This window comes from Myxocyprinus asiaticus, chromosome 2 (genome assembly GCF_019703515.2).
Source record: "Myxocyprinus asiaticus isolate MX2 ecotype Aquarium Trade chromosome 2, UBuf_Myxa_2, whole genome shotgun sequence".
NCBI lineage: Eukaryota > Metazoa > Chordata > Actinopteri > Cypriniformes > Catostomidae > Myxocyprinus > Myxocyprinus asiaticus.
The window spans coordinates 6198421-6220631 of NC_059345.1; the positions used below are offsets into that span (position 1 = coordinate 6198421).

Sequence of the window (22211 nt, forward strand, 5' to 3'; positions counted from 1 at the left end):
GTTTTGCCAGCAGATAAGTGCATCCTTCATCAAATACAGTATATACTGTGACAGTATGTGGTTTCGGACGCAGTGCAAGTGAAAGGATGCTGAGCTTCTTTGCCAATGTACTACTCAATCACTGAGTGAAATCTGAACATTTACCAGCCAGTGGCTAATCACGGACATTTTTAGACTCACAGTGCCAAATTTGGTCTCATATGCAAGTGATTTAGAGAGAATTGCGCATATAGTCGATCTTGGGATTTCAGAATCAATATCGAGATCATTCAGATAAGATCGCAATACATCGGAAAATCTATATTTTTACCCAGTCCTTTCGATAGCACACCTGCAGTTTTATGAAGCACCAATCTTTGTGCGTGTTTGTCTTCCTTTGCCGTTTCATTACTGGAGTATGTTCTGGCATGAGATCCAAAATGGTCCGTGCTGTTTACAAGGTTTTTGAAGGTAATGCACACTATAGTTTTGCGTTTTCTTTAATTGTTTAGTGGTGCTTGCAAAGCAAATATCTCATGCTTAGGGTTACAATTCCAGTTTTCAGTTGTTTTCATCTGGTTTTGAAAATGCATTAGCATTACTAGCCATTAACTGTGAACATTAAAGTAACAAATCAAGTGTTAAGCAGATTAAGCATGATGTTTTCCGTCATGTGATCACAATCCAGGTGACTGGACGTGATGGTTTTTTTCCATAGGCCTATTTGATCTCCAGTCATGATTAAATATGCGTCCCAGTGGATGTGTGCTGCAGATGGGCTAGTGAGTGGAGCGGAGGCAGAAGGTTGCTGGGTGATGTAATGTGTCATGCTATATGCTTAGCTTTATATGGATATTCTGTGCATTAGTGCTCCATAGCTCTGCCTGCTGTATTTGTCATCAATAATGCACAACGTCTCAATAGGAGCCATAACACACACATACACAAGCATCATTATATCTGTCCAATCACTCTCATCCATCTATATATTGAATTTCATATCAAGAGCTGCCCATCGCTCCATGCTGCAGTCAGCCCAATACAAAACATGTTGAATGGAGTCTCGTCTGGTAGGTTGAATGAGGACTTGGCGGTCATGTAGTAAGAGCTCCTTATGAAGTGGGGGCAGTGCTGATTGAGCGTAATGAGTCTTGTCGAGTCCCTCCGGGCGGCAACCTCACAGACAGAGATGAAGTAGATGTCCTGCTCTGGTCTGCTGTTGTTTGCTTTCTGATTGAAAGCAGACATCCTGAGTCTGCCACCTACATTGCCATAACACTGCTAACCCACAAGCCAGAATTACCTGCACCCCTGACACTGTCTGATAAGGATAATGATAATGTGCAGGATGTAGATTGATGCTTGTGTAGACTCATGATTTGACAATCATACTCTAGCTCTTCCAAGTGAGCTCCCTAACTAGACAGCATTTTAAGGCATCACAGCCATGCTCCCGATGCAAAGGGTGTAACAAAATGTTAGGGATGTCCCAATACCATTTTTTTTAGAAGCAGCACAATCCAAAATACAACATTTGAGTAATTTTGTCAAATAAAGTGCTGTATAACAGAGCATCACAGATGTGAGATATTGCTATAATACAATTACTATTGACTTATTAGTAGTACTAGTAGTATTACAGTGAGTATTACATAACTATACAGTAGTGATCTATTTCTGTTATACTTCTGTCCATTTAAATTTAGCTTTTATTTTGGCTGAGCTTTTATATTGAAGTGTTTCTGTGTTTTTATGACGGTAGCTTCTCAATCCCGAAAAGCCGGCCACTACGCTACTCAAATTGATTATTAAACCACAGAAGGCTTCTATTTATTTAAATTAATATGTAGTCTGAATGTGCCGCGCATTACAAAGTGAATTAGCGCTCTGCCTGCTGTAATCTGCTACAAACAGGGCGTCTGATGCACATGATGTTGTTTTCAGTGTATGAGACAAGGATCTCTAAAAGGTATGAGCACTTTGTGTCTTTATGTAAGCACAACACCGGCTTCACACATTCCCAAGCACTTACATTCAAAGCGCACAGCACTTGCAAACTATCTGTTTGTCTTATTAAATCTTCTGTGGTTAAATAATCTCACTAGGACATAACGTGATTTTAGTAAGAGTGCTGAATGTTTACGTTATGACATACGTGCGTCAGATGGTATCGATTTTTGGTATCTGAGTATTTTTACAAGCACGAGTACAAGTACGTGAGCGTGGTATCGGACCCGATTCCGATACCGGTACTGGGACATCCCTTCAGGAGAGAGACCACAACATTAAGCCACCTTCTTAAAGGGTAAGTTCACCCAAAATTGAAAATTCTCATGATTTACTTACCTTTAAGCCATCCCAGATGTGTATGACTTTCTTCAGTCAATCAATTAATGTGTTCTGGAGCAAACCGGTAGGTTGGTGTAAGAAACAAATTGATAATTTAAAAGTTTATAACTTTTAAATTGTTGCTTCCTGCCACAGCTGTATTTCTGTTTTTTCCTCTGTTGTATACAAAGCGCACACTTCCGACTTCTCGCGTGAACGGGCCATTTCGGTCACAGACTGCTGGCAGGAAGCGATTTTTCTTTTTTTAAGTTGATACATTTTTAATTATCGATTTATTTTTTTACACAAACCTATCGATTTGCTTCAGAAGACATTAATTGATCGACTGGAGTCATGTGGATTACTTTTATGCTGCCTAAATATGCCTTTTGGACTGTCAAACAGCCAGCAGACTGATGGCACCCATTTACTTGCATTGTATGGACAGACTGATCTGAAATCTGCTTATAAAAAATCTTCACTTCAGTGCTGCTGAAGAAGGAAAGTCATACACATCTGGGATGGCTTAAAGGTAATTAAATCATGAGAGAATTTTCATTTTTGGGTGAACAAACTCTTTAAGGCGAAAGTATACTTAGTAATGTGTCGTTAGCAACATGGTAACATCTCTTTCTTTCTTTATAGAGCATTTCAATTAGGATGCTACCTTAAAGTGGTCATGACTTTAAGAATCAAATTTTCCTGGATCTTTTGACATATAAGAGAGGTCATTGTCCTATAAAAACATGCTGTAAGTTGTTACAAAGCTTCCTCCTCACTGCAAACAGAGCATTTTTTTGAAACCAAGCTGCCAAAACGACTCGTTCTCTACTTCCTGCACATTGTGATGTCACACTGTGGTAGACATTTGCATCTGAGTTGCCTCCACAACAACATATCAACGCATACTTTACCTTATCTCTTCCATAGCCTGCCCAGTAGCGGTGAGCAGTTAGATGGCAAAGAGAGAGAGCAGGTCAGTCAAGAGCAGAGAGCCAATCATAACAGTGGGCGTTTACTGTAAAGTCTTAAAGGAGAAGCAGCACCAAAACTGAGCGTTTCTGACAGAGGGTCAGAATGATGGTGGAAAATAAGTATGTTTTACAAATATATGACTGTTTTTTGTGCAAAAAACCTTTGCTAATATTATAAGTGAACCCCAAGGAACATATTAAAATAATAAAAGGCATGTCATGACCCCTTTAAGACCAAAGTATACTTGGTTTTCCACGTGCCGCTATGTCTCATACAAATTGTAAATGTTTGTAAATGTTCAAATAGTCTATGGGACAAATCAAATATTAAAAACACACGTTCTCTTGTTTCTGATACAGACAGTCATTAGGCATAAAAAAAAGGGTACTTACTAGAACATAAAATGGTCACCTCCGAAATGTTTTCATACATAATATAGATTAATGTGAATTGAGCTAATCACTCTGGTATGTAGTACACCTGAGGCCGAGAAGGTTGCAAGAAGGTTTGTCTGGAGTCAGCCCATTGACGCTGCACTGTGGTAAGCTGTTGCTCATGCTGGGTTTGTTTAGTGCTCACATCTCAGCTGATCAATACTCTGCTTTTCTATTGCTTTGCGTTCTTTTTTTTTTTTCCCTCTGAAAGTGCGAACAATTAAGAACCCTATAGTGGATGAGCTTGATCTAGCCAGACCTCACCTTTTCATAGTGTCTTTTGGTCTGACAAATGCTCCTTGAGCCCTGTGATTGGAGCATACTTAGCTGTACTGTCAGTAAAGTCTCTCCCCATTTACTGATGCTCTGCATTGGCGTTTGTACCGTCCATTTGCTGTAATAGCTATAGATATTGAAAAGAAACTCTGCTTGACTCCTCTTCCATTTAGGCATGAAATTGCATTTTCTGTTCTTCCTCTGTAAGCTGCTGCTCTGGCCTCATATGTAGTATGTGAAAACAGCTTAATTGTATTGGAAAGGAAAAAGGGTGGGGGCGATTAGGAAACCAGATCCAGGCCTCTGTTTCAAAGGGAGCTGAAGACCTCTGCTGAGCCTATTGATTAAAGATGCAGTGAAGTTGCCCTCACGTTGTACGAGAAGCACTTCAGTACAGCCAGCCTTGAAGAAGGTGCAAAGATGCATTACGAAAACAAGCCAGTGTCATGCTAATAAACACATTGGCTCTGTTCGGAATGGAATACTAGTGTAATACTAGGGTACACCCGCTTTTCTGCCTGACGGTCGAGCACTTCATGTATACTCTTTTGATTGTGAGCCCATTAGAGCTTGGCAATATGCAAGAAATATCTTCACGATATTTAAAAAATATATATATCGCAATATCCGATTACATCAAATATAAATCAATTTTAAGTTCAAGGTGAGGTTGTATACATTCACTGATCAGCCACAACATTAAAACCACCTGCCTAATATTGTGTAGGTCTCCTCATGCCGCCAAAACGGCGCCAACCCGCATCACAGAATAGCATTCGGAGATGATATTCTTCTCACCACAATTGTACACAGCGGTTGTCTGAGTTACCATAGACTTTGTCAGTTCGAACCAGTCTGGCCATTCTCTGCTGACCTCTCTCATCTACAAGACATTTCCATCTGCGGAACTGCCCTCACTGTTCAGTTCTGTGGACAGAAATGCCTTGTTGATGAGAGAGGTCAACAACGAATGGCCGGACTGGTTAGAACTGACAAAAGTCTACAGTAACTCAGATAACCGCTCTGTACAATTGTGGTGAGAAGAATATCATCTCCGACTGCTATTCTAAGATGCGGGTTGGCGCTGCTTTGGCGGCAAAAGGGGGACCTACACAATATTAGGTAGGTATTAGGTGCTGATCGGTGTATGTATAGGCTATAAGATGAACCTGCAGAGTTGCGTTCACAATGCATATTAAGCATGAACTGCTCCATGGAAATAAAGCGAACTGAACTTTGAGCACCTCCTGAGATGATCTGAGATCATTTGGAGCATTCTCATAGATGACACTTTTCCTCCAGTTTTCAGACCACTGAAATAGTAAAGAAAGAGTAAGAACTCTTTACATGTGCGTGTTCCACTAGATACGTTCCAGCTGCATGCCTCTGAACAAACAGTGCATCAGAGAGGCTTTTCATTCGTCTGTCTGTTGAAATTGGGAAATCTCTATCGAAACCCAGCCCTACCCAGCCTACTATTTCTAGAACATTCAGCACACTGGAAAAGTAAGGCCCAGCGCATATTATTGTGGGATACAGTATTCAAGTATACATTGTGCTCTGGTTGATGCTGTACATTTTGGCATGTTCAGTAGGTCATCTGGGTTTTTCATGCATGCAGAAAATTTGTATACTGCGCATACTGTTCCTTTGGTGTTCTGAGATATTTATTCTGTGATTGGCTGATTCGCTGTGCTGGAGGGAGTGAGGACCTCTTCATTTAAGACAACTCTATAATGGCCGCCTCTAAAAAACACTTCCTTTCTCTGTCGATTTGCCTTTTTTTTTTTTTTTTCTCTCTCTCTCTCTCTCTCTCTCTCTCTCTCTCTCTCGTCATATTTTCTTCTCGCTCAGAAAGGTGTAGAATCTGGCTTGGTAAATAATTAAATATGCAGAAGCCTCAGCCTCTCTTCCATACACTGCCTATGTAGGTCACCATGACTAATTTTTTTACGCTTCACATGCCCACGGATTTTTGCACTCAGCGGCTCCTCAATTGTAAGATGGGGGTGGGGGGCCCAAGCAAGACGGAGAGAGGATGCTCAGATGATGGCACACTGTAGCACAAATTGTACTCTCAAAGATATTTGTAGATTGTTTTTTGTTATGTTGCTATGTTTTTATATGGTATGACTCCTCGTTAGTGCTCTGTAGGTCAACGTTAATTCATGGTGCACCCTGTTTACTTAAAGGTATGTTCAATACAAGTTAAGCTGAATCGACAGCATTTGTGGCATAATGTAGATTACCACCAAAACATTTTTGCTCATACCTAAATTGAGGTTACAGAAAGGCACTTAAAATGGAAGCGAATGGGGCCCGTTCATAACAGTTAAAATACAGACTGTTTCTAATATATAGCCACAAGACATAAACATTATGCATGTTAATATGATTTTAGTGTGATAAAATCTGTGCGACCTTATCTGTGTCATTATGTCCATATTGGGTTGTCATGACGACAAAACAGCGCTAAGCAATTATATCACACGTGAAACAAAGATTTTATCGCACTAGCATCATGTTAACACACATATATATATTTTTACTTCCTTTGTATGTGCCTTACTGAAACTGTGAATTTTGCTCTTTTATATATATATATATATATATATATATATATATATATATATATATATATATATATATATATATATATATATATATATATAATGAGGGACGAGTCTACATTTTTTGTGGTAATCAACATTATGCCACAAATGCTGTTGATTAAGTTGAATTACAGGGTGGCCAAAAATGGGCCACATGACGAAAGAGAAGCATCAAAGTTTGCTGCTGTTGAAAACTTGAAAACTGATTTACTTATTTACTTGTAGCCAATAACAATGACATTATTTTGTTGTTTACATCTAGTTAAAACAGTAAATTGTCTGAAATTTTGACGTTTATTAAATTTTGACATTTGCGTTGCCAGATTGTGCCACTTTATTTTGTTCAATTGATGCAAACAAAGTTCACATATGTGCTCGGGACAAAAAGTCGTTGAAGTACGCCAAAAATCGTGCAAACACCTTTGTGCATTTTTTAGATATGAGCAATCAAACATAATTATAATTATATATTATATAATGTTTTTTTTTTTTTGTATAATTATATTTATTTATCACACATTATACATTTGCACATATACAGTGAAATTCTTTTTTTTCCACATATCCCAGCTAAGCTGGGGTCAGAGTGCAGGGTCAGCCATGATACGGCGCCCCTGGAGCAGATAGGGTCAAGGGCCTTGCTCAAGGGCCCAACAGTGGCAACTTGGCAGTGCTGGGGCTTGAACCCCCAACCTTCTGATCAGTAACCCGGAGCCTTAACTGCTGAGCCACCACTGCCCCAACCCCCACATTGTGTTTTTTTTTTGGGGGGGGGGGCCACCCTGTAGTGTTGAAACCATTCCTTTTAATATGTTTCTGCTCTTAATGTGAACAATTAATTGTTATTAGAAAGAACAAAAAATGTTGTCTCTGGAATCTTTCATCAAAATGTAACAACTTGCTTATTTTTCATCCCCTTCCCATCCACTTTTTATGATCCAATCAATTCCCAATGGATAAAATCAAGTCCTGTCCTAATTTTTTAACCTCATATAGCCCCTACTGTTTCACAAAAAATATATCACATTAAGAAAGAAAAATGGGTTGACAATGCAGTTTCACGTTGACCTTAATGTCTGACCTTAGATCCAGTCATTTGTGATTCTGAAGATCTCATCAGGTGCCTTTTCTGATGAGTGTTTTTGGTAAGACATTTATTGGTCTCTGCACAAGGAATTTAATCTGGACTGAGGTGGTTGAGAATCGCCATGTGCCTCGAGATGCACTCCACTCTGGAAATCAATCCAAAGGTACTTTGCAGATCTTATCAGACTCTTTCCTATTGTTTTGAGATTGGGCCAACACTGTTGGTGAACTGTAAATTGAGTGGATTGGAGTATTGGTTGAGGTTGTTGTTTCACATCATTCTGTCTTTGAACGTGAGACTTTGAGCAGAATCTTTTTCGTCAGGTTCCTGGTGCACTAGAGCAGGTGAACACATGGTGTCTTGGACTTTGCAAGTACATCTACCACATCTTTGGCAGTACTGTACTCCTGGGATGTTGGCAATTGAATGTAAGACTGATCAGGTGAAGTACCAAAATTTACTCTTAACTCCATTAAGCAATTAATAACAATGTTATTGAATACTCCAACATAGGACACCCCACCATAAAGAATACATAAAAATACTCTCCTTTAATTTGTCCACAACATCTCACAAATAAACCTGTGGACTATGGATATTAATGGAAACATTGCTTACAGCAGGCGATTTAAAATCTGATAACTAAAATTGAAATGTATTGTTGAATGAGGTGAGTTTGTACATAAGCAGTGCTTTAAATTAAGAGGATGAATTGAAACACAACTTTTCTAAGTTTACCACACTGATAGTAACTACATGCAAAATCACAGCACGCTTAAACTTTCCTTCCCTTCATCCCTTTAAAAGCACCACAGCTAAAAACATTTAACTCACTAGTTGGTTGTTGGATGACTAGAGGAACATCCTGTCCCATTTGTTAGATGCGTACCTTCATATGACTATTGCATGTCTGCGTGTTTAACATCTGCCTTCAGTATCCCTCTGCAGTTCAAATGCTCCCAAAAAGCTTATTTACGTTGCTGGATGTTTTCGATGGAAGACCGTCTGGTAAATTGAATACCTCTGTTATATTTGGAAGTTCGTGTATAGCCCCAGTTTCAGAAAGTTCACGTTCAGTCTGCGCTGCCACTAACTAAGGTGTCGGAAGTTGGATAACCAATTATTTGGCCGATGTTTTTAAAATCAATATATTGAATGTGATCAATGTTGATTTTTGCAGATAACCGAAAAAAAGCAACTATTGGCAAAACTGATAAATCAGTCGAGCTTTACTAGATTTATCAGAATGTTTTTTTGAAATAAATGGACAGGCATCTTTCAGTAGTCATACTGTCAGCCGGTATTGATAATACATGCAAAAAATACATGCCACTGATGGGCATTACCTATAAGGTCAGTAATGTATCTTGTGTTCTTCCCCTAAGCATTCTTGCCTACCTGTAGGCCACATCTTCGGACAGGCAGCCTAAACTCTTGATCCCGCTTTGTCAACAGGTATGTTTAAAATGCTGTGTCATCTTGTTTTGCAACTATTTAGAGTCTGAATTCTTATTTCTCTTTTTTATGTTCTGTATTTCGAAGGCTGATTGTCCCAGTGTGGGAAGCCTACTCAGTTGTTTCTTTGCACACATGGCCGAGAATCTGAATATGAAAGAGACCTTCTGCTTATGGATAGAGGTGCCCTGACTCTGCTATTGTCCCCTAGAACTCAGTGGGGCCCCTCAGTGCCCTTTCTCTGTTATGCAATCCTGCTCTTTGCAACGGGAATGTGTATGCGTGCCTGTTTGTGAGCGATTGCTAAAATGGGGCCCTGGTGGAAGGGGAGGACCCACCAAGGGGCCGGGTTTGGGGAAAGGGGAGCCCACTGCTGTCAGAGGCATGTAGGAATAAGGGAAATGGTTTTAAGAAATGGCAAACTGTGATCTGCTTTAGCGAGTGTTTACAAGCATGTTGGTATGTGTGTGTGTAGCAGAAAGAGTCCTTGTTTATCAGGATGAGGGATTCTGATGAGTCACCTCAGTGTGCACAGCCACAGGGCGATTAGAAGACAATTGCTTACATCCCATCTACACTTTTACCACAAATATCCAAACCTTACAGTCTCTCTCCAATATGAAAATGGTCCTTTTTGTTTCTAAGGTTATTGTGCAAGTGAGCCAGCAACATAAATAGAAGAGTTTTCAAGAAGACCTTCTACAGGAAGGTCATAGACTGAACAAAATGCATCTGGAGTGGCCAGTGTATATGCATCACATGACCGTGTTTGCATGCACAATCTTTTGCTTGATTTTGTTTAAGCTGACAACGTGTAATCGGGGTACTGTCATAAACAGTTTAAGCATGAACTGATCTGTACACAATGATTTTTGCCCATTACCATGATTTCGCTCTGCATGTAAACACTTTTACAAGCATTCTTAAGCCCACAGTATATTTTGGTCAGAGGACGTGTGGTGCAAATATCATCATCAGCAGAGTGCGCGAGCACTGAACGCTCGCAGTCCGATATTCTAACCGTGCATCTTTGCGCCTGTGGGTCCACAAGGTCGCAACTCTTACATTTTGAGTTGTTGCTGTCATGAAGAAGTGCTAGAAGATTATGTAAGCACCGCTAAACATCAGGAGTTTAAGGTAAAGACAACAACAGTGGATGTGCAAGTCAAGAGCGCGTATGTGAGGAGGTCAGGAGATACCTTTGTATAACAAATCTGAAGGAATATAAAGACATCTTTATGAGTCTACTCCTGGAGAGAAAGTCTGGTGTCTCAGCAGTCGTAGGGAGGATGAGCCAACTGCCTGTGTATGCGTGCACAGTTATATGGAGTATACTTTGACAGGCTCACGCTCAACTGTATGCAGACGCTGAGCGTTTGCTTCAAAATCGAAGCATACCTAGGGCTTTACCGGCTTATCCAACGTGCGCAAGTGTTGTGCACATGCCTGTTTACGTTTTGACATCAAAACCAGAGGATACCCTGATCATTTCAAGTCTCTTGGTTTTCTTGCATTGGCTGATTTTTTTATTTTATTTATTTATTTTATACAAGCTTGTAGTTATCAGTATATTTGTGTGCTTGTAAACACACTCATTTAGTGATCATCTTTCTCCCCTGTCCAGGCTCAGTCCACTCCTTGTGTTCTCAAGTATACAGGCTATTGTGTCTTCTATGTCCCAGCTGTTTCTTCTGTAAGACCAAGGGTTCTCTTTACGCCACCTGGCCTTTAGCAAGTCCACCAACACGTACAATCTGACCTGGTAAAGAAACACTTTGGCTTTCCCTCTGGCTCCTCAACACCCTCCATTATTCTGTCTTCAGGCCTACCTGATGGTGCTGAGTTCAGTGCTCATTGATATCATAGTGCTTGTATTTGATACCAGTCTGTCCTAGCACTCGCAGACCAGTCAGAAATGTAGGACCAGGATGTTGAACACGTGGTACATTAGCACCCTCGTACGACAACGTCCCTGCTTCTTTTTCCGCTTTCATGCTAGCTTTACGTCTAGAAAGTTTTATAGCTGCAAGTTTTCCACCAGAGTGTGGGGTGTTTGCAATGGGCTGTTTAAAGGAAATTCCAAACTGAGAGGGGAAAAAGAGAGATTGTTAAACCGGAGTGGTGTGGACTGTGGAAGTGCTGCTGCGTGAGGCTTTTTGCCTGGCGTAGAGTGTGGTCTTGCAGCCAGCAGGGGATAATGCTTATGGATTACAGAGCTGGTCAGTGAGCCCTGAACAGAGGCGTATTTGAGCTGCAGCTCTGCTGGTTTCATTTGCAATGTGGTTGGGCTTCTGAGAGGGATGGGACAAGCCTGAATTGCCTAAATTGCATGCATCTGCTCGGTTCTGATGTCTGAAGGTGTTGAATGGCTTTGATGCAGCCTGTGAAGGAGTGGTAGAACAATCCCTTTTAGCCCTGTCTGGATCTCATTTACTGTGGTTGATGTACAAACACAGACATTCACACCGGAGAGGCGTTTAAGGCATGACCACAACTGTTGCATGTTGTTAGTGCTGCATCTAAAGGCTGGGGTTTTTCCACGTGCTGGCCCGTCTCACGCACGGTGAAGCACTCAGCCTTTCAAAGTATACTTTTTTGACAGCGTGCCCATACGGACATGTTTGACGCATGCTTACTACGACTGCTTTGTAATGCGCCAAAAATGTGGACTGTCCGCTTGTCTAGGAAAACTAGGCTGCATACAAACAGTCCGCACGTACTGTGCTGATGACTGAGCTCGAGATGTAGCGGCAGGCAGAAAACCCAAGTATACTTTTTTTTTTTTTTTTTTGTCAGTTTTTAGGGCAAGTAAAGTTTGTTACAGTTTATGCGGACAACATCCTACTGCTTCCAGGTTTAGTGTGCAACTGGTTCCCTAGCCTAAACTATTTATTTGTATTCTTGGAAGAAGGAACAAAGGTGATGGGGATGGCTTGAATATTAACTCTGACCCTCCATTCCCCTAGAGGTCATCTCCTGGCCTTTTCAAACAATTCTCAACCCTTCTACCCAGGAGGCCTCAGCCTTCCACTGCACAGCCAGGCTAAAGACAGAGTGACCATTGTTTTGAGACGATGCCTGTCCATCCATCTGCCAGAAACCTGATAAAACAAAGAGAGTCAGCCTTGCCTTTGAATCCTCTACATATTAGACAGAGCTTCTTACTGGATACCCAGGATGCCTGATATATCAGTGACCTTATTAGTATTGGGGTAGTTCTCAGATCACACTTTTTATATTAAAGCTAATGATTTTGTTTTGTTTTATTTGGAACATTAATAGGAAAGCCTAAAATCAGTGTGAACAGCCGTAATCAAGACATATTTTAATATTTTTCCACGTTTTTTAAAAACATTTTGTGTAGCTCAGTGGTAAAAAGACGCTGGCTACCACCCTTGGAGTTCGCTAGTTCACTAGTTCGAATCCCAGGGCATGCTGAGTGACTCCAGCCAGGTCTCATAAGCAACCAAATTGGCCCGGTTGCTAGGGAGGGTAGAGTCACATGGGGTAACCTCCTCGTGGTCGCTATAATGTGGTTTGTTCTCGGTGGGGCGCGTGGTGAGTTAAGCGTGGATGCCGCGGTGGATGGCGTGAAGCCTCCACACGCGCTATGTGTCCGTGGCAACGCGCTCAACAAGCAACGTGATAAGATGCGTGGGTTGACGTCTCGGATACGGAGACAACTGGGATTCGTCCTCCGCCACCCGGATTGAGGCAAATCACTACGCGACCACGAGGACTTAAAAGCACATTGGGAATTGGCCATTCCAAATTGGGAGGAAAAAGGGTGGGGGGGGATCAAATAAATAAAATGTTGTGGATCGTATGCAGAAAAATGCTCATTACCGCAACACACAAAAATCTGGCAAAAAATCAATCAAATGTATTTTGAAAAATAATTCCATTAATTTGAAAACTTATTACAGGTAAACTAAGTAGAAGCTCTAAAAAACTTCATACAATCATTACTCACAAAATTTGTTTTAAAATAAAGATTTATCTAATTAGAAACACACAATTCACACCTTTGCGAAATTCGCAAAATTCGCACCTTTACGAACCAAATTCGCGCAGGTTTTCTTAGAAAAACTATTAAAAAAAACAGCATATATGGATGCAGAAATGCATCTTATGTAGTTTATTTGCACATCATAGAAAATATATTGTTCAGATCTTTTATGAATAACACAACACAAAGCATGATTGCATTATACAAAGCTTAACAGCTAAAACTGAAAATGTTAAAGAGAAAATACATTCAGTTATGAATGTCATGAAAGTTTGATTTAATATATTTGAAAAAATATTGAATTAATATAATGTATTTGAGTTGATGAACTACTAGTCTGTAGTATAAATAGTCATCAATAAATCATATAAATATAAAGTGTCATCAATATATTTTTGGTTTATTAGATGCTAATAAGGGTGATCAGTCAGGACTGATGTTGTTTGGTGCTGCCTTAAATTATTTGGGAAAAGATTTATCAGAGAAGGTGTCTTTTGTCATGTATCAAACATATTCGTTTCTGAATTCTGTAGTGATTCTTAATGCCTATCTATGTTGTATTGTGGCACTTTAACAGTTACACTTAACAGTTTTTTTAAACTGACTTCTGTCTGTGCCCCTAGAGAAAAATTTGCTTCTAAACAAAAAATGTTAGCATAGAGCCCTGGTTTGTTTTGGGGCCCCCACCCCATGAAATGCATGACTAGAGGACAATGTTGTTTTGTTGAGTCATTGGAGATATTTGATGAAGACAGGATCTGAAGTTCACTACTGTTTTAATTTTGTGTTTGGAGAAATGCAGATGTTGTGGAAGTCCTTGCTCTTGCCTTCTGCTTGGGAATGTGATGAATTATGAACTGGAGGTCACATAATTTGCACATTGTTTTAGCATTAGTTGAGTTATGCACAACCTTGATGCACTTTGCTTGCAGTATTATTTTTGTACTGGACAAATGGATCTGCAGCTCAACAGAACAACACAAGCAAGCACTTGGGAAGCTTGGGAAATGCTCTTGGCTCCAGCAGAGCTTAGTCAAATCTAAACAGCAAAACTAGCATCTATTTTCCAGGTCCTGCTGCCACACCAGAGAAGTTGATTGGGTTGAATGAGGACAGTGGGACATTGTGTAAAACTCTTGCCGTAAATTAAAGAGGGTGATGACGTCTGAGTGGAGCCTCTTGGAAGCGCTCAGGCCTACTAAAGAGAGGCACTTTAAAGGACTTTTATAGCAGCCATCACTTGTCCCCACAAATTTAGTGATGTTTACTCCACAGCATGCCGCGCTGTGCACCACACTGCGCTCTGGCTGCCTGGGAAATGTGCTCTATAAAAACAAGCACCCATGAACCAAAGCTGGGATTTGAACGGGTCACCTCAGCCTAGAGCTGCACGATTAATCGTTAAAAGATCGCAATCTCAATTCAGACACCCACGCGATCTCATTCCTAAATGGCAATGTTTCTGCAAGTATATTAACGTTCCCATGGCATGCATTTGTAAGGCTGTCAAATTTAAATTGCTGTTTGATCAATTCGCTTTTGATTAAATCGCTGTTTGATCAAAAGCTCGCATGCATGTTTCTGCCCATGCACTTGTGTCTCGTGATGAATGCAGCGCTCCTGTACGAGACTCTTCACTGTTTTTAATCAAAATACCTCTCTTTAGGTGATATTAATGTAAACACAGCTGTTAATGAATCACCAGTGTAAACAGACGGGATTAAATCGGCGCTGTCTTGACAAAATATTAAAGCAAACACAGCCATTAATTTATATGCAGACGGGACAAATTCTTCAAAATGTTAGATTTATGCGATGTCTAAATGTATATAGGCTGCATGCTGTCTGTTATATGCATTCAGGCATTCTTACTGAATCAAATCAGTATTAATGTAGCTCTATCACACAGTAAAGAGTGTCAAGTATTTAAGTAGTGTCGTTTTGCATTAAATTACCTTTTTTAATGTTTATATTATAATTGTTTTAAATGTTTAATTGCTAGTGTTGCTAAAAAACTTAAAGCACTGTTTACTCTGTTCTCTATTTAATTACTGGCTCTTGAATAATTCCTTTACAAGCTTGAAGCAAGTTATACAAGAGAAACACTGAAGGCCTCATTGTTTTAATTTAAATTGTTAATATTTATTAAAAAAAAAAAACTTGTAAAATAACAGTGTTTTATTGCATATTTGCTTACAAGTGCAATACCAAGTTAAAATAGAACTGTTAATGAAGCTTTTTTCTGCTCGTTTTGCTTTTTACTTCACATGTGAAAAACAGGTTAAATAGTGTTTTGTTTATTATGCAATTTTTTAACAGGACTTTTTAAATTTTTTATATATATATATATATATATATATATATATATATATATATATATATATATATAATCACAAGGTGCTGTTTGGCTTATAACGTATTCGTTGTGCCCTCTTGTAGACTTAAGACATTTTACAGTTATATATTTGATTTACAACTTTATTGCAATTTTGCATAGATTGAAGCAGAGAACATTTTGTCAGAACCTCTAGTAAATTATTACTTTGTTAATACACTTATGTCCAGGTTTTGAAAATCACTGAAATAAGCATTTTTCTTCAGAATTGTGATCTTTATTTGAGGTATAAAAAAAAAAAATTGTGGTTCTCAATTTATCTAGAATTGTGCAGCTCTACCTCTGCCTTTACCATAAAGCATCTAATAACTGTGTCCGTTGTTTATTTGCAAGGGCTGTGACCCCAGTTTCCAACTTTTGTTATAGAGAATGTTTTTCCTCCAATTTAAAATCTAATAGAAATTGTAACACTATGTCCTGACAATGTAAGATGCAGCGATCAGTAATTAGCTACTCAAAATTAGTTGCCTAAATGTTTTTTTTCTTGTTTTTTTTTTTCTTTCTGTCAAATCTTTTTCATATTCCAGCTTAATATGCTGTGTCCTCTACAAGTAGGTCATTTGAAGTTGATTTCACCTTAAAGTGTAACACTGAGGTTTTGTGGCACTATCAAAACATTGTACTTTTGGTTGAGCGACACACAAAGACCGAGCTTGTGGCGGGGACAATCTTTTTGTACAATTAACAGCAGGGCTCTGCGCATAACATTTTTGTTTAGGAATGCTCGTGCCCCTGAGTGAAAACTTTTAAGGGCACAGTAAAAAAAAATGTTGGGGCACAGACAGAGGTCAGTATTTTAAAGACTGTTACATGTAACTGTTAAAGAATTACTACAGAATTCAGAATAAAAGATGCTTGATACACTCAAATGTATTAAATCAAACTTTTATGACATTCATTGCGATTTGTATTTATTTTCAGTTGTAACAAACTCTGTTTAGTGTTGTATGATGCAATAATGCTTAATGTTAATGTTATTTATGAAAGTTATGAAATGTTAACAATATATTTTCTATATAACAAACTACCTTACAATTTTATTGGATGCATTTCTGCGTCCATATATGCAGTTTTTTTTAATTGTTTTTCTGTGAAAACCTGCGCTTGAATGAGGCCTTTGACCGTTGCACCGCATCTCACTGTTTTTCTCTGAATCTTGCGCATGAGTGGCATGTTTTTAAGACAAAAAACTAGCGCTGTTGGAGTTAACGCGTTAATACAGGCGATTAATTTGAAAAGTTTAATGCGTTTATTCTTCTTAATTGCGAAATACACATATAGCGTTAATACAGCATTAACCAGTATAAACACTACTTGGGAGGGCAGATTTTTTGTAATTTGTCCAAAAATCTCCATTGCAATGAAAATGCAACCTTTGGGGAGACTAGTTCTTTCAATTAGTCAAACTCCCACTTAGACTTTGGAAAACGTTTAATGTTTCTTGAATTGGTTATATTTTACTGCATTTTTTTTTTCCTCCCCAATTTGGAATACCCAATTCCCAATGTGCTCTAAGTCCTCGTGGTGGCATAGTGACTCGCCTCAATCCGGGTGGCGGAGGACGAATCTCAGTTGCCTCCGCGTCTGAGACCGTCAATCCGCGCATCTTATCACGTGGCTTGTTGAGCGCGTTACCGTTGAGACCTAGCGTGTGTGGAGGCTTTACGCTATTCTCCACGTCATCCACGCACAACACACCACGCGCCCCACCGAGAGCGAGAACCACATTATAGCGACCACGAGGAGGTTACCCCATGTGACTCTACCCTCCCTAGCAACCAGGCCAATTTGGTTGCTTAGGAGACCTGGCTGGAGTCACTCAGATACTGCATTTGTGTATCCTGCGGAAGGTTTTGTTTGGAAAATGTTAATAAACCATTATATTGTTGCAGATTGTTTTTTCTTTCCTAAGATGGAAATAAATGCATTTTTACTGATAAAGAAGTACATATAGGGTCAAATTTCAGCATTTTCAAAATCTGCGATTAATCACGATTAAACATTTTAATCTACTGACAGCACTACAAAAAATCTTTGATTTCAATTTCCTTACGTCATCATTTTCCAGAGTATGCAGTAATGGAGAGCATTTTCCAAATGCTCCATTTTCAGTAGCAACACTAACAGGTTATTTTATGAAAAACAAAATAAACTAAACTACTTTTAAACTACAACATGCTTAGATTTGTGCCTCTCTTTCCCAGTTCTACCCGCCCCCTCCTTCACCCTTAGGAAAAGCAGTATTATAGATACAGTGTTTTTATCCCTCCACATCTCCAGCCAGGTATTCATTGATTAAACATACTGGTGTTAAGAATTCACGTCCCTGTTACTAGAAGGCACAAGTCCAAACCGCTAATTGGTGCAACTCTACTTTGCCTAATGAGAATATTGATTATCATGATGAGCAGCTGGCCATCTGTTGACACAGTGTGCTGAAAATTCACACACTGCTCGCTTTCTCAGCAGCCTACTACTAGAATCAGTCTAGAGCCGTTCATCAGTGCTGTTTCTGCCTATGTTTGGATTGGAATACTAGCGTACTGCTTACTGTGTGCAATATAGTATATACTTTAGATAATGCAGTTTATACTGTATACTGCCTATTTTTTATTTTTTTTATTTTTTATGCTGATACAGTATGTAACGATAAACAGCAGTGAAAGTGTTGTAAAATGACTGTTTAATTCAGCGAATGGCATCAAGCAAGCATCTTAGAAATAAATTATTTTTAATAAATTATTATTAGTTTGAAAATGGTCATTATTTTTGCAATACCATTTGGTGACACAAGTTGCGGTAAAATAACACACTTTAACTTTTGTTAGTCTGATCAAATACTCAAGCCCAAAGTATGCTTCGGTCAGACGTGAACACTGAGCGTCAGCATAATGGACCCGTGTCGTTAATTGCGTGCTGCCCGATTTTTCTAACCGTGCGTCTTTGAATGCACAAAATGTGCATGCGTAGGGAATTATTTGCACTAATTAGTGTGTCCACAAGGTGGCAACACTCACATTTGAGCCATTGCGGTCACTAAGAAGCGCTAAAAGATGTATTCACCGCTAAACACGTCAAGAATGGTGTGTTAGAAGGTCAGGAGATACCTGCATTTGTATAACTCAAGACCGAAGAATATAAAGATATCTTTGTGTCTGAACTCCGGAGAAGTATTCTAGTATCTCATAGCAATCATAGCACACATTCTCCAACCCCCTGTGTATGCGCATACAGTAAAATTAAGTATACTTTGACAGGCTCGCGTTCGGCTGTACGCAGACGCTGAGCGTTCATGTCAAAATGGAAGTATACCCAGGGCTTGAGTCGTGCAAGATAAATTTAGAAAATGTGCATGCTATGTACAATACACATACAACATACTGCAAAAATAGTACAAGTATATACTGTGTATATGGTAGTATGCCATTCCAAACATACCCTTTGGGTCGGTATGACTGCGCTGTTGTTGACTTGAATGTTTTAGAGTGTTACAAGCATACTCACAGTCATTCTATAGCACATCGTATCTCAGTGGCCTTAAATCATTGGAGTCTGACAAGGCAGAGTATGCATGCTAGAAGGGGCACCGCCCCGTTATCTGTGAGCTGACTTCTTTCATCCCCCTTCCTGATATTTAATTCATGCCACTGCTCAGGTCAGGTTTCCACTCCGCAGCCTGTCTGTGCTGTGTGTATGTGCTGTAATTCCTGCCATTCTGTGCCCCCCCTCCCGCCAGAGAGACTCCACCAGGAGCGGTCTGGAATAAAGGGTGGTGTTTGCACTACCGTTCTGTCTGCGTGTGCATTTTTTTCTTTTATTTCAACTTGGGGATCAGGTTCCATCCACCCACCTCCACTGTTTACACCCAGGTCTCTGGCATCTGCTCTCTGTTAGCCAGGGACTAGGAACTCTGACTGCCTTGCCTGGACTCAGGGCCCGGGCCCCTAGAGACACTGCAGCCCTTAATGCCACAGCCACTGATGACCTCAAATTGATTGAGGAGTTGTCAGAAACTTACTATTATACTTGTTTTTTTTTTTTTTTGTGTGTGTTTGTTTTTTTGTTTTTTTTACCCTTATAGCCTAGTTAGGGATGTGCAAAACTAAATATTTTCTAAATTGACTAGTCAGTGGGCTGTCTAAATGCCTGGTGAACTAGTCATTGTTAATGAAACCCTGTATTTTATCGACTTGGGGTTAAAAATGACCTGGACACTTTCTTGACAGGTTTCATGAGAATTACTTATGTTTCCTAAGGGGCATTCCCATAAAATGCTTTCTTGTGTTCAAAAACAGTTGGACTGGGCAGAAAGGATTTTTGACTTTTTTTTTTTTTTTCACCCACAGACAAAAATATATCCGATTAATAGCTAAGTATGTCTTTAACATACATGTTACATGTAAACAGGTGTTGCTTATTTGCCGTGTTTTTGCGCCTTCACGAAAAATAAACGGAACATAAAATATCATGATTCTTTAAAACGAACCCACTCTCATCGTTAGATAATCCACACGAAGCACAATGTGCACAAAGCACTTAATATGCTATCTGGCTAAAAACACATTAGCTTTCCTGGATCAGATGACTTTATCAGAAATGATGTAGTATGTTGTCCAGCGTCATGGAACACTAGACCAATCGTATTAGGATTCAGATCACTGCAACCAGAGGTGGAAGTCATCCAAATATGGGCAGAGAGGATCATTCACTCTAATTACATATGACAACCACTAGATGGTGCCAAATAAATAACTCAGACTCAATCATGGCTCAAGTGACTTAGAATGGAACTAAATGAGATTTAGCAGTGGAGGGGGTTGTTCGGGATTATGAATGTTAAAATAGGGGTCCCCTGGAAAAAAGGTTGGGAACCATTGCTCTATATCATTAAAAAATGTGAAAAGTTTTTTTATAGTGATACCAAACACTTGACCCTCTTTGTTTACTTTGTCGAGTTATAAGCCTTTAATTTTGGGTATGCCACTGAAACAGGAAATCTTTAAAAACACCTTCAGAGCTTAAGGGGTTCAATTTAAGGCCAAAGTATACTTTGTTTTGTTTATTGATGTTTTTTGTGTGCCGCTGTGTCACGCACACTGTTTGTGAGACGTAGCGGCACAAATTTAATCAGCAGCACAGTATGCATTAGTTTCAGTAAAAACCCTTTTTAAATTCATACCGTTTAAAGCACTGCTACTAAAAATATTTAACTGAAACAAACATGTAGACGAACTCATTTGTCGACTACACTAATCGACCAAAGTCGGTCATTGGATGACTAGTCTGACCCTTCCCTCATACTAGTTTTTCATGATGCCATGTGACTACCAGCTTGACTAATACGGCTGGATGTCAGGCAGCACAGTGTTAGATAAAGGAGTTGTGTGTTTGCGAGTTGTTATGGCTGCAGCACTAGTGTGATGGGTTGTTTAGGAGTCTTTGTGTTGAAGTCTGACCGTGGTGCCTGCGGCCCAGCCTCAGGGCACAGATGACAGGCGCTCAAGACACATGTGGGCTCTCTGCTTCCTCTTTCATGTGCCCTATGCTTGTCAGCCCTAGTGGCTTTAACTCAAATGTCACTCACGTCTTTGGATTACAGGCCTTTTTCCCATTAGTGCATGTGACAATCAAGGTTGAGGTATCTTTCTTTAATTGTTCTCAATAAGTTTTTGAGTCGCAATTATCCAGTAGCATGCCAACAAACCGAGGGCATCAGCTTTGTATGCAGGTTTTCTCTGAGTTTTGATGCAGTGCACACAACCAGGGGTGAACGGCAGTTCTTTTGAAACTTCTTTGAGTTGAGTTTTAAGAATGAGTCCTACAGTTGATTCGTTTTTAAATGTGAGCTGCTCTTGAGCTGAATGTTTGTCCTTCATACTTATTGTCTTCATACAATGAGAAAATCTAAGACCAGGGCTGAAAAATGTGTTTATATCTTTGGTTTGTGTAAGCCATGGTTATTTGTTCTCTTGATATTTAATTAAATTATTAATATTAATATATGTTGCAGTAAAACACTAAATATTTAAGCTGTGGGCAGAATTGCGAGACTTTGAAACTGAGTGATTGTTCTTTGTAAAAATGGCAAAATAAGGAACTGAAGGAACATGCTGCATCCCATCCGCCCTCCCTCACTTGCTCCTAATTGTTACTGTGACATGGTTTTGCTTGGCATGGGCTGTGGCACTGCATGGCTGCTATGGCACCACAAGCAGCTGTTTTTGCCGCTGTAGTGATGTTTTCTTGGGCTGTGGATGGCATGCAGGAGCAATAAGTATTAGGGCTGTGCAATAGGGTGATGTAATTGGATATCGACATTATCTGACAAATATCTCGATGCCAATTGTGACCGTTATTGACAGACGATGATCAAAGCCATGGAGCTGGGAAGTCGCCAAATATATATTAAATAGTAGCCCAATAGTTTTCATACACGTACATTTTCAGATACTATTTAAAATATTAAAACGTAAAAAACAATACTGATTAAAGAGGACGGTTGTGTCCATTTTCACTACCGACATGTTCTCTGAATAGCATGAAACATTTTCCATAGTGGTTATAACCTACTCTCTAGACTCAGACATGGCTTGTAACAAATACACTGTGGCATCACAACTAGATAAAAACAACACATATATTAGAAATGTCTTTATTATTG

At 39.5% G+C, this 22211-nt stretch overlaps 1 protein-coding gene across 2 annotated transcripts in view; it reads left to right on the forward strand.

The window, feature by feature from the left end:
• ankrd11 (ankyrin repeat domain 11) overlaps nt 1–22211 on the forward strand; it is a 181493-nt gene that overhangs the window by 93803 nt on the left and 65479 nt on the right. Inside the window, exon 1 of one of the 2 annotated variants that reach the window (XM_051720904.1) lies at nt 9087–9146. The exons of the other annotated variant lie outside the window; for it this stretch is intronic. The gene's annotated coding sequence lies outside the window, so the exon portion shown is untranslated. Of the gene's footprint in view, nt 1–9086; nt 9147–22211 lie in introns of those variants that run through there. 2 annotated transcript variants of the gene reach the window in all.